We start from the raw sequence: 13,822 nt of genomic DNA, 5'->3' as shown, positions 1-13,822 counted from the left end.
GTTTACAAATGTTGCAACTACCAGTCACTCCCTGGCATTGCTGAGTTGCATGTCTTCCTCCGCAAGTTCTACAATAAACTCCAATGTAACTCTGGCTCTGTCTGGACCCACCGGAGCTGGAAGAACTGCTGCCCGATTTCTTAAATTGCTTTCCTTTGGCTTTCAAAAATTCCTTCTTCCCTCCACTGCTGCTGCCACCCTCAAATCTCGGAGATGGTTGTTGTGGTCTCGGTGCTGGAGGCACAAATGAAGCCCATTTCTGTCTCATCAGACCGGTTTCTGCTCCCTTAGCTCTATTCAGGGCGTCAGTAAAGTTATTTGGTCGCCCTGTGTTCACCAATATAAAAATCTCTTTGTTCAATCCATTGATGAACTGGTCAGCAGTAGCTTCCTCGCTGTCAGCCACATGTGGATCAAATTTCAACAAGGTGGAGAACTTTGAGACGTACTCTTCTATGTTCATCTGTCTCTGCCTTAGATTGGCAAACTCAGCCCCCTTGTCCTTTCGGTACGACACTGGAAAGAATCGTTGGTAAAATTCAGTTCTAAAAACATTCCAGGTGATAGTCGTACCTCTATGCTCCAAGGCCCTCTTTATCGTAATCCACCAGTTCTTTGCAATATCGTGTAACTGGGGTCCAATCAATCGAATTCGCCGCTCATCTGTATACTCCAATGATTCAAACAACATTTCAATATCATCAAGCCAACTCTCGCACTCCACAGCATTCTCTGTTCCTTTCAAAGTTGGCGGGTGAAATGACTGAAATCTTTTCAGTAACGTTTCCATTGGAGTCGGTGTTACATCCATTGGAGGATTTTGATGTACTACCTTGTTCTGGTACTCGTCTTGGAGGCATATCTGATAATAAAATGGATTAGTAACAAATACGACAATTCTGTTTCAATCCTACTCTGATCATCTTACTGCTGATCTAGAATCGGTGCTGATCCAATCTCAATAAAACATATTACTAGATCAAATCAGATAAAGAAGTAACATGTATTAAAGCAGTAAGACATGCTAGCATTCAAAAGCAGGAAAAAAAACCTCAATCTACCCCGCTCACTAGCTTCTTCTATCTTAATCTAAAGGATCTATCGCTCTGATACCACCTGTTGTGGGGACTCGGACGCTAATCATCTTCTTGATCGTAATTGGGACTAATTTAATTAATTACAATAAACAGGGTCTAAATTTTTTTTAAAAAAATGCGGAACGTAATGGAATCAAACTCCTATACATATCAGTATAAAAGTATAAATTTGATACAACATACAATCATTTACATCTCATGTTCAACAACTAACTATCAAGTGTTTAAACCCTATCTCTAGTTCAAGTCCGTAGTCTCCACTCTAATCTCGATCTTTCTTCACCTCTGTGACCCTGAACCTGTCCCACCTGTTGCCATCACACATACAAACACGACAACAGCCGGATAACTCCGGTGAGAATAAAATCCCAGTATAAACAATGTATCAATGCAATCATATAAAACATATATAAAAGCATAATAAACATCAATACATGTATCTAATCTGACCACATGAATCAATACAAATCTGTACCTCAATCTAGGACTCATTTCTAATCTAGGGATCCCGATCTAATTTAGACTTTGGTATGTTGTATCGAATGTCTACAATAGACGTCGATCTACATCTAAGCTCATCGATATACCTTAAGTCTAGAGTCTTAGCGGTTCTGTCAAAGACTCGGCGGTTCTGCCCTAGCTAGGCTGATCTGCCGTAGACTCGAATTCTTGTTCTGCTATAATTCAATAGACTAAACATATCAATCTGATAATTTGCAAATATCAATGCAATAAAATAAGTATGTGATTTAGGGAAACTCAAGTCAAACCTAACTCGAGTTGTGCAATCCCGAATCAACATTTATTTATACCTTTCTTTATGTCGCTCTGATACAATCGAAGTCTCGACTCAAAGTCTGTCAATGTTCAATCTGGCAATGACAATATCAATATATTGTATCAATATTCTATTCAAATCGGGACATCTCTATCTTATCAAATTCTGACGATACAACAGTACAATCCTGCGATACCGGTAATACCATATCAGTATATACCAATTCTAATAACTTATAATCAACCATCGTACAAATCTGACATCAATCTTAATCAATTCCATTATGAAAATCATAACAATTTCATATGATATCTGTTTCTTAATCTGACTTCGATTCTACGATGTCTAACATGTCAAGAACATCATATATGAATCCCATTCAATTCTGACAATATCATAATTTCAAGACATGTCAAAACGTAGTCAAACTTACGTCCTGTAGTAGCTGTCGTTTCTAGGAACACTGTACTGAAGTCAAAATCAGACGGATGGATCAAAGTGTAAAGGCGTAAGGATTTTTCTTAAGAATTTTCTGAAGCTTCTCCTCGATTTCTTGCCTTTCTCTCTAAGGTTTTCTGAAGGAATAACTTATATATTTCAAGTTGCATGTTAATTAAACGTGGCTCATCTTTACACATTTCAGGCGGCGCTCGGGCGGTCACAACCTACCGCTCGGGCGCCGAAACTTCTGTCCAAGTACTCGGCGTGTTACACATTGGCGCTCGGGCGGTCAAAAACTACCGCCCGGGCACCACCTCTTCTGCCCGCAACATATATTTGATGAACACTGGCGCTCGGGCGGTCAAAAACTACCGCTCGGGCGCCAGACTCTCTGTCAATAATTTATCCTTGTAATGCATTGGCGCTCGGGTAGCCCTTTTCTACCGCTCGGGCGCCAACAGTTCTGTACACAATATATATAAATCACAGGCTTCACCCAATCTGGTCTTGGAATGGTCCATCTATAATCATATAAATTCAAAATTCAATAATCTCATATTAATAGAATCAAAATCTCGAACATTACAAGGTCAAAGAAAAATAAATTAAAAGCCCAAAAGAATGAGATAGAGAGTTGCTTATTCTTGCATACACTCTTTCACGTACCTTTGTACAAAGTGGTTTATTATCATTGTGAAGATATAACCGGTTAAATCCCGAGCATTGTTATTTCTCTTTTGCAGGATTTCGATGAAGTCATGATGAGGAGGAAAACAAGTGTTGGTGGTATAAAAATGCAATTGGATGATCCAAATGACGTTGGGTGCAATCGCTATGCGGTAAGGTTAGTTGCCAACGCAACATCTGATACGTATGATTTGCTTCGTTACCTTAATTCTTTGTTGTGTTGTACTCAAGAATTTGGATTGAGTGTTGAAAATGTGATTTCTAAAGGGTCTAACTGTGAATTAACGTTGTTGTGGAGGATTCATGGAGGTGAGAGTGGTGAGGCATTGATTGAGTTAAGCTCATATGTTAATGATTTTTATTTCTCAAAAGCTTTCAACTTGATTAAACTTAGTTAGAATTATATGCGCAAGGCTTAAACATGTGTGAGGTGTTAAATGATTACATGGATATTACATTTAATGTGTCTATTTTCATTATTCATATTTGTTTGATAATGGCTTTGGAAAGAGCATTAATGAATATAAGAATTTTTATGTTCATAATTAATACAATTTTAAGGAGAATAAATTCTTCATTTTATATTCATTGCATGATTTACGTGCTAGTGAGGCATATTGTGGTGTTTTTATCTTGGATAAATTGCATGATTATATGTGCTGGTTGCATATGAAGAGGTATATTGAGTGGGATTGTGAAACATACATTGCATATAGGATATTGACATTTCGTCTAGATTATTATTTCTGTTAGAGTAGATGCCCTGCATGCCAACGGTTGGCTAGGGAATTTATTGACTCAAGTGTAATAAACAATCTTTATTTTAATATAATTTATCTTTTAATGGTTTCGTAATACTTTATCTGTATACCCATGCAAGCAGCATAGATAAAGTCCTTGATTATGCTTTAATACAAATGAATCGTAATTCGATGTTGAAACTCATTTGTAAACACTGCATATTCTAAATTCGTTCCTAGTCAATTCAGCCGCCTAAAACATGGATAAAGGCCGCTTGAGCTCGAGACTAGCATCTGTGATGTTGTGTACTGCGTTTCTTGGTAAGGGCATAGAGATGTCCAAACATACAGATGGGTAGTCATATAATGATTATACCGAACAACCCTCCCTCGGACTTTCCAAGTGGTTATCATTCATCGAGAGGATACGTCCGTGGTTATGATTGTACACCATTAGTCCTTACGACCCGGGACAACACTGAGGCTCTATATGCTAGGGCTGTGCTTTGACTCGTTTACCAGCTCCAGGAGAGTCATCAGGTGGCGAGGTTGGGCACAGTTGCGACACATATAGGAGCCAGTGCATTGTAGTCGGGGATTCACCGCTCACCTACGGGTGTGGATATCCTATGTGATCTAATGAAATAATAGTGCATGGAATCTCTGGCCAGAGTACGAGATGTACATTGGAGAAGGAGTTCTCCAAATAGTACACGCGATGCCACTATTATAGTTATCACATAGTTATCGAATTAATATGCAACCCTCGATGAACCAATGGTTGCAGATTCGATCGGGATATATGAGATGAAGGGACCGTACTGTACGTTAATCATAATCGACTGGTTCTTGCAGGCACTATCAGTGATACCTAGGGTATCATGGGGCGATGCTACTAGACGCTCTTACCATGATCCGATGGGTGCAATCAGAAATGAGTTATGACATTCTTGATCAAAGTGTTGATGAAAAGAATGGGGCTAACTAGGGTAAGCCCGAATAAAGGATTATGTCCTGAATCACAAAGAGTTGTGAACCCACGGCTAGCTGTATCCCTGAACCATTGAGGGTCACACAAGCACTGGATCGTTTGTTCCCGTTGAGAGAATAAATTCAAGGAGTTGAATTTATATTATATAGTAAATTCAAGGAGTTGAATTTATGATAATTAAATTTTGAGAGAATAAATTCAAGGAGTTGAATTTATAAAATTTGAGAATTTAATTTATTAAACTCAAATGTTGGGTTTATTAAATATTAAATTTTGGAGGTGATAAAAATTCAAAGAGTTGAATTTATAATTTAAATAATAAATTCAAATGTTGAATTTATAATGTATTTAATTTATTAAGCTCAAGAGTTGAGTTGATTAATTAATAAATTAAATATGGTGGGTAATATGTTTAATGGGCTTGTAGGAGTACAAGTCCAACATAATAAATAATTAAAGTTTTAATGGGCTATGATTAAATTAATTAAACTAGTTGGACTAGTCCAATTAATTAAATCAAGTTCATTAATGTTAATTATGTAATTAGGGTTTAATTAATTATAAATAATACATTGAAAGTCAAACCCTAAAAACCTACCACCCAAAACAAACGTGTGCCTCCATCCAAATATTGAAAAATTCGGCCTCCTTGTTTTGTTTTCAAAGGTTGAGCCATCTCTCAATTAATTTCTCTCCTACGCAAAATATCTTCCATATTTTCTAGTGCAAATTGGAAGAGGAACACACTATCTAGTCGTGGACTTGATAGGAGGATTTCTTTGAAGAAAGTTCGTAGGGAATCATCAAGAGCCAGATCTCTAATACCGGATCGGTTGGTGTCCAAGTGAATTAAATTCACAAAGGTATAATTTCTAACATCCTATGTATGTTTGATTATGAAAATCATACGAGCGTCCAAATCAAATTATTTTGATTGTCAAAATAAAATAAAAATTTTAAAACTTCCGCTGCGTTTGGGCGTGTAGAAAACCCGGATCCAACAGTGGTATCAGAGCCAAGGTTTTTTCTAAATCGTATGGTTGAGATATTGAATAATTTATTTCTAACCACACAAGAAAATTTTTCAGAAAATTTTGCACCACGAAAATTTATTTTCAGATTTTCGAAATTAAAAAAAAAAAATTTATTTTTCGGATCTGCCCGGAACAGTTCCGGGCAGATCGCGCGCAGGGCGGCGCGCAGAGACGCGCAGCGCCCTGCGCGCAGAGGCGCAGCGCCGCGCAGCGAACGCGCGCAGCGCCGCGCGGCGTGCGGAGCGTCCGCACGCCGTGCGCGGCGCACTGCGCAGCGCAGCGTGCGGAGCGTCCGCACGCTGCGCGCGGCGCCGCGCGCGCCTGTGCGCTTCCAGCGCACAGGAGGCTGCCGCCACTGCCCGAAACGTTCGGGCAGCGGGCGGGGAGCGCGGGCGGCTGCCCGGGAGCGTCTCGGGAAGCGCGCTGAATAATGGGCTTGAATTGTTTGGGCCTAGGGTGCGATTTTCTGATTTTTCAAATTTTTGGGCAAAATTGATATTTTTGAAAATTGGTTCAATTTTTATTTTGAAAATTTAATTTTTGGAAAATTTATAATTTTCTTGTAAAATAAATAATTAGAATATGATTTTAATTATTTATGGTAAAAATGAGTTTTTACAAGAAATCATTTATTATTGATTTAATTGGAAATTAAATAAAGGAGTTTATTTAATTTATTAAATCCTTTAATAATTGTGGTGGTTAGTGATAAAATTATTAGATATATGACTGATCAATTAATTAAATTTTTTAATTAAATTGATGTTAATATTTGATATTAAATGCATGAAGGATGATCGAGAGCCTTGACCAATGTGTTAGGTGTATGTTAGGATATTTTACTGTCTTATTCATTTTTTTAATATTTGATATTATTAAAGTGGGCTGGTTTATGGCCCGTTCCCACCCCATGAGATGTATCCCTTATGTGCCATGGCTATTCAAATGTAATAATTAGAAATAGTGGGAGATCAAGACTGGAAGATGGTGGACCCGATGATCAAGATGAAGACATGTAAAATATTGGAAGCTTTTGAAATTGTTGCATTTGCATCCCTGCATTCACCTAGGTTTGGACCTGGATCCATGTTTGGCTCACATGGATCTATTAGTGTTGGTGATCGATCATCCTTATATATTGTTGAATGTCATATTATGATATATGTGATATATAGTAGTATGCATGTATGTATATTATTAGATAATATAGTTGCATGAATCCGGCAAACATACAAACTCGTGGCACGCGTTTTTTAAATTAAAATGATGAGACAATTTTAAAATTAAAATCCCTCATTTTGAATATGATTCAAAATTTATATCAAACCGAAAAAGTAAAAATTAAAAGAATTTAATTTTTTCTTGCCTTCCATCAACCGTGGTTGCATGTTGATCGCTACCCGCGGACAGTGTCTGGCTCATATTATTGGGGAGGCCTGTACGCCGGAAAGCTGTGACTTCCACCGGACATATGATGTGAATTGAGTGGAACTCCCATGACTTCGGCTCATATTATTGGGGGAACTCATGGCGACCGTCTACTACAATTCAATATTGATGGGTCGGTTTGACACGCGAAAATAAACGGCGTCATATTATTGGGTCCTTATTAAACGTGAGGCAAAACACGCGGAGGTTGCATAGGGATGCAATTGGATTCTACCTTTTAGAAATTATAATTGGCTGATATTATTCGGGATTATAATTGGCTAATTGGACTCTACGTGCCCACTAAGGAAATACGATTTCCCTTTTTCATCAGAGGGTGGTGGAAATGTCAAAATAGTGGGAGGGAGATTTATAAAATGAAATCCATATTTTATATCTTAAAATTATTTTAAAATAATCAGCAACTATTATTCTGTTTCCGTATCAGTATATTTTCGATTTCGTCACGTAATAAATTTTTATTATTAACAAGCTAATCGAATCTAATTTTCAAGACTGGTTGGGAAAATTGTTCTAAATTCAGAGAAAATGATATACACACTACTGTCAGTCCTACTGAACTGACAAAGCATGCAAGATGGTAGGACCATAGTATGCAAGCTAAAGTGTGATGTGATCGCTTCTATGTCAAATGAACTGTAGGGACAGTTTGAGAAAATGTTGAATGTTGCTGACATCCGAATAAACATGCAAGAGTTGCATAATACATGAAACTCGTACAGTGTTGCACACCATTTTAAAAGCTCATGACTACATGCATACAAGATGGGGCTCTAGCCCATGAGCATGGTGTACATATGATTGGGCTTATTGAGAATGTGGTGGGCTTGGAATATGTGATTCCTAACGAATTAATTGATAACATCAATTTGTTGTATTTCTCTTCCTCATTTGACGGGGTTATGGTGAATTGAATAAGATAGATGATAGCCTTGAAGAGCTAGTCAATACGCTTATAATTTATGAGATCACCATAAAACATGGAATTGTTGTTTTTCTTATGGCCCTCTCGTCAGACGAAAATGGTCCACAAGGTAAGGGAAAGAAATGTTTTGCCCCTCACAAGAAAAACAATCCCAATAAGAAGCAAACTCTGAAAGACACTTAAAAGGCCTACAAAGCCCGATAAGTTAGAACATATTTATTTCACTGCAAGAAGTCCGGACACAAGAAATTATATGCGCCAGAAATGTTCTGCAAATGATAAGTGAATGTCAAAGTAAACATTATTTCAACAGCAAACAAAAGAAAGTTAGATGATCCAAATCCCGCACAAATATGGCACGCTAGACTAGGTCACATTTCTCAAAGAAGGATGCACAAGCTAGTGGGAGAATGCATGTTTGACTTGTCAGACATAAATTCTATACTTACCCGTGAGTCCTGTCTGAAAAGAAAAATGACCAAGACTCCATTCGATGGAAACGTGGAACGTGCGCATGGTCTATTAGATTTGATCCACACAGACATTTGTGGCCCGCTAAGTGTTAGCACATAATATGGGCAATCCTACTTCATTACCTTTACTGATGACCATTCGAGGTATGGGTATGTTTATGAAACACAAATCTGAAGCATTTGAAAAGTTCAAAGAATTCAGATCTGAAGTAGGAAAACAGCTAAAACAAAGTATTAAGACACTTCGATCTGATCGAGATGGAGAATACTTAAGTGCTGAATTTTTGGGTTATCTAAAAGAGAATGAGATTCTCTCATAGTGGACTCTACCAGCAACACCACAATTGAATGGTGTTTCTGAACATTGTAAGCGAACCTTGTTGGACATGGTTCGATCAATGATGAGATTCATTGAATTGCCTACATCGTTTCGGGGCTTTGCGCTTGAAACTGCGGCAATTTTGTTGAATAATGTCTATACTAAAGCAGTGGATAAAACACCATATGAGATATGGATGGGAAAAACTCTCAAATATTCTTACATGAGAATACGGAGATATCTTGCTTACGTGAAGCAGACAGTGGGAGACATATTGGATAGTAGATCCACTTTGTGCTACTTTGTAGGATATCCAAAGAATTCTGTTGAATATTATTTCTATCATCCCAATGAAGCAAAATGTTTGTTTCAAGAAATGCCACTTTTTGGAAAAGGAATTTCTATTCGATAGAAAAAGGCAAGATGATAGAACTTGAAGAAATTCAAGATACTCCCTCAACTATAGTAGTTGAACCTAATCTCCAACAACCAGTAGTTGAAGTACAAGCTCCTAGGAGGTCTGATAGGGTTATTAGACCACCTGCTAGATATACGCTTCTTCATGAACAAGACCATGATGAGTCTTGTGTTGGATATGATCCAATGAACTTTAAGCAAGCAATGTCTGATACTGATTCAACCAAATGGCTTGAAGCCATGCAGTCAAAAATGGACTCTATGTATTCAAACCACGTCTGGACTTTGGTAGATCAACCTGAGGAAATCGTTCCTATAGGGTGCAAATGGATCTACAAAAGAAAGCTTGGGGCGAATGGGAAGGTAGTGACCTTCAAAGTAAGACTGCTTGGAAAAGGTTATACTCAAAGGCAAGGAGTTGTCTATGAGAAACTTTTTCACCAGTTGCTATGTTTAAGTCCATTAGATTACTACTAGCCATAGCATCATGGTATGACTATGAGATATGGCAAATGGATGTAAAGATTGCGTTCCTCAATGAAGACATCAAAAAGGAAATTTATATGTCTCAACCTGAGGGATACACATCAGTAGGAAGTGAGCATAAGGTATGCAAACTTCAGAGATCAATATATGGTCTCAAGCAGGAGTCAAGGAGTTGGAACCTCAGATTTGATAGCACTATCAAAGGGTTTGATTTTGCTAAGAATCCTGAGGAACCGTGTGTGTACAAGAAAATTAGTGGGAGTGTAGTGACATTCCTAGTACTTTATGTTGATGACATCCTGCTCATTGGGAATGATGTAGGATTACTGCAATCAACTAAAGTATGGTTAGCAAGTAAATTCTCCATGAAAGACATGGGTGAAACATCCTACGTATTGGGAATACAAATCTATAGAGATAGATCAAAGAGGATGCTCGGACTCACCCAAGCCACCTATATCGATACCATTATTAAACGATTCTCTATGGAAGAGTCTAAGAGAAGATACTTACCAATGTGTCATGGTATTACTCTATCTAAAGCTATGTGTCCCAAAACTGATGAAGAGATAGAGATGATGACACGTATTCCATATGCGTCAGCTATTGGTAGTATCATGTATGGTATGATATCGACACGTCCTGATGTTGCTTACGCTTTGAGTGTTACAAGCAGATATCGGGCGAACCCTGGTCCAATGCATTGGAAGACCGTGAAAGATATTCTTGAGTACTTGAGAAGAACTAAGAATTTGTTCATGGTCTAAGGGGGTGGAGAATTAAAATTGGAAGGCTACACTGATTCTAGCTTCCAATGTGACGTAGATGATTCGAAATCAACCTCTGGTTTTGTATTCATGCTATATGGTGCGGCTGTCTCTTGGAAAGGTTCCAAGCAAGACACCGTTGTGGATTCCACCACTGAAGCTGAATAAAATGTTGCATCTGGTGCAGCCAAAGAGGTAGTTTGGATGAGGAATTTTTTCCAAGAGTTGGACATTATTCCTAATAGAGTTGATCCAATCCCGTTGTACTGTGACAACACTGGTGCCATTGCGCAAGCAAAGGAACCAAGGTCTCATCAGCGATCCAAACATGTACTGAGGAAGTTCCACATCATACGGGAGATTGTGGGAAGAGGAGACACATCGGTCGAAAGAGTTCCTCTGCAGATAATGTTGCTGATCCACTTACATAGCCCTTGCCAGGACCATTGTTTCAGAAGCATCGCGAAACAATGGGATTAAAGTTAAGGGTAGTTGGCTCTAGGGCAAGTGGGAGATTGTTAGAGTAGATGCCCTGCAAGCCAACGGTTGGCTAGGGAATTTATTGACTCAAGTGTAATAAACAATCTTTATTTTAATATAATTTATCTTTTAATGGTTTCGTAATACTTTATCTGTATACCCATGCAAGCAGCATAGATAAAGTCCTTGATTATGCTTTAATACAAATGAATCGTAATTCGATGTTGAAACTCATTTGTAAACACTGCATATTCTAAATTCGTTCCTAGTCAATTCAGCCGCCTAAAACATGGATAAAGGCCGCTTGAGCTCGAGACTAGCATCTGTGATGTTGTGTACTGCGTTTCTTGGTAAGGGCATAGAGATGTCCAAACATACAGATGGGTAGTCATATAATGATTATACCGAACAACCCTCCCTCGGACTTTCCAAGTGGTTATCATTCATCGAGAGGATACGTCCGTGGTTATGATTGTACACCATTAGTCCTTACGACCCGGGACAACACTGAGGCTCTATATGCTAGGGCTGTGCTTTGACTCGTTTACCAGCTCCAGGAGAGTCATCAGGTGGCGAGGTTGGGCACAGTTGCGACACATATAGGAGCCAGTGCATTGTAGTCGGGGATTCACCGCTCACCTACGGGTGTGGATATCCTATGTGATCTAATGAAATAATAGTGCATGGAATCTCTGGCCAGAGTACGAGATGTACATTGGAGAAGGAGTTCTCCAAATAGTACACGCGATGCCACTATTATAGTTATCACATAGTTATCGAATTAATATGCAACCCTCGATGAACCAATGGTTGCAGATTCGATCGGGATATATGAGATGAAGGGACCGTACTGTACGTTAATCATAATCGACTGGTTCTTGCAGGCACTATCAGTGATACCTAGGGTATCATGGGGCGATGCTACTAGACGCTCTTACCATGATCCGATGGGTGCAATCAGAAATGAGTTATGACATTCTTGATCAAAGTGTTGATGAAAAGAATGGGGCTAACTAGGGTAAGCCCGAATAAAGGATTATGTCCTGAATCACAAAGAGTTGTGAACCCACGGCTAGCTGTATCCCTGAACCATTGAGGGTCACACAAGCACTGGATCGTTTGTTCCCGTTGAGAGAATAAATTCAAGGAGTTGAATTTATATTATATAGTAAATTCAAGGATTTGAATTTATGATAATTAAATTTTGAGAGAATAAATTCAAGGAGTTGAATTTATAAAATTTGAGAATTTAATTTATTAAACTCAAATGTTGGGTTTATTAAATATTAAATTTTGGAGGTGATAAAAATTCAAAGAGTTGAATTTATAATTTAAATAATAAATTCAAATGTTGAATTTATAATGTATTTAATTTATTAAGCTCAAGAGTTGAGTTGATTAATTAATAAATTAAATATGGTGGGTAATATGTTTAATGGGCTTGTAGGAGTACAAGTCCAACATAATAAATAATTAAAGTTTTAATGGGCTATGATTAAATTAATTAAACTAGTTGGACTAGTCCAATTAATTAAATCAAGTTCATTAATGTTAATTATGTAATTAGGGTTTAATTAATTATAAATAATACATTGAAAGTCAAACCCTAAAAACCTACCACCCAAAACAAACGTGTGCCTCCATCCAAATATTGAAAAATTCGGCCTCCTTGTTTTGTTTTCAAAGGTTGAGCCATCTCTCAATTAATTTCTCTCCTACGCAAAATATCTTCCATATTTTCTAGTACAAATTGGAAGAGGAACACACTATCTAGTCGTGGACTTGATAGGAGGATTTCTTTGAAGAAAGTTCGTAGGGAATCATCAAGAGCCAGATCTCTAATACCGGATCGGTTGGTGTCCAAGTGAATTAAATTCACAAAGGTATAATTTCTAACATCCTATGTATGTTTGATTATGAAAATCATACGAGCGTCCAAATCAAATTATTTTGATTGTCAAAATAAAATAAAAATTTTAAAACTTCCGCTGCGTTTGGGCGTGTAGAAAACCCGGATCCAACAATATCGTGCATGAACTACGTCTTATTACTAGTGAGTTATGGTCATACACATGTATGGATATTATTTGGATGTCGACTAGGTCTAAAATGGGGAGAAATATGATATATGTGATACTTAGTGATATTTTATCATTCGGTGTCATTTATTATTTGGTATGTGGTAAAGTTGTTGAGTTTATAAGAAAATCAACAGTGATGTTGGGATTTCCAGTACTGATGGAGCGAGCAAATGATAGCACCTACAAACTTGAGTTTAATGGTAAGAATGTTGATAATATAATTCTTGTTATTATTAACTTGCTTCATTTTTGTGTAGGTAACCAATACTTGAGGACAAAACTTTTTGAAAAAAGGGAGTATGATATGAATCTGATCGGTCGTAGCATGCTAATGGTTGGAAGTAGATTCAAGGAAGTATTGCATGGACTCATAAGCAATCGAGAAGAGTTTGCAAGCAAGGTTCCAAGCCTCAAAGGAGTCGTGATGCATGGGAGTGACTTTGGAGGTCGTATGGATGCTATTAAGTGTGGAGAAATGTGGGTAGACTAGTGCCACATCGCCAAGGTAGAAGCACCGCTGTGCTAGGAATAGAAGACTAGCGCCTAGGCGCCACCTTGCCGAGACTTAGCGCCTAGGCGCTACAGACAAGCACCTAGGCGCTTGTGCTACTAAAGATGCAGCATCGAGGCGCTTCCTAACCAGCGCCGCAATGCATA

The sequence above is a fragment of the Primulina eburnea genome, chromosome 7, assembly GCF_022965805.1.
Source record: "Primulina eburnea isolate SZY01 chromosome 7, ASM2296580v1, whole genome shotgun sequence".
Classification (NCBI taxonomy): domain Eukaryota; kingdom Viridiplantae; phylum Streptophyta; class Magnoliopsida; order Lamiales; family Gesneriaceae; genus Primulina; species Primulina eburnea.
The sequence above is the reverse complement of the archived record's forward strand: the minus strand, read 5'-3'. Positions refer to the sequence as shown.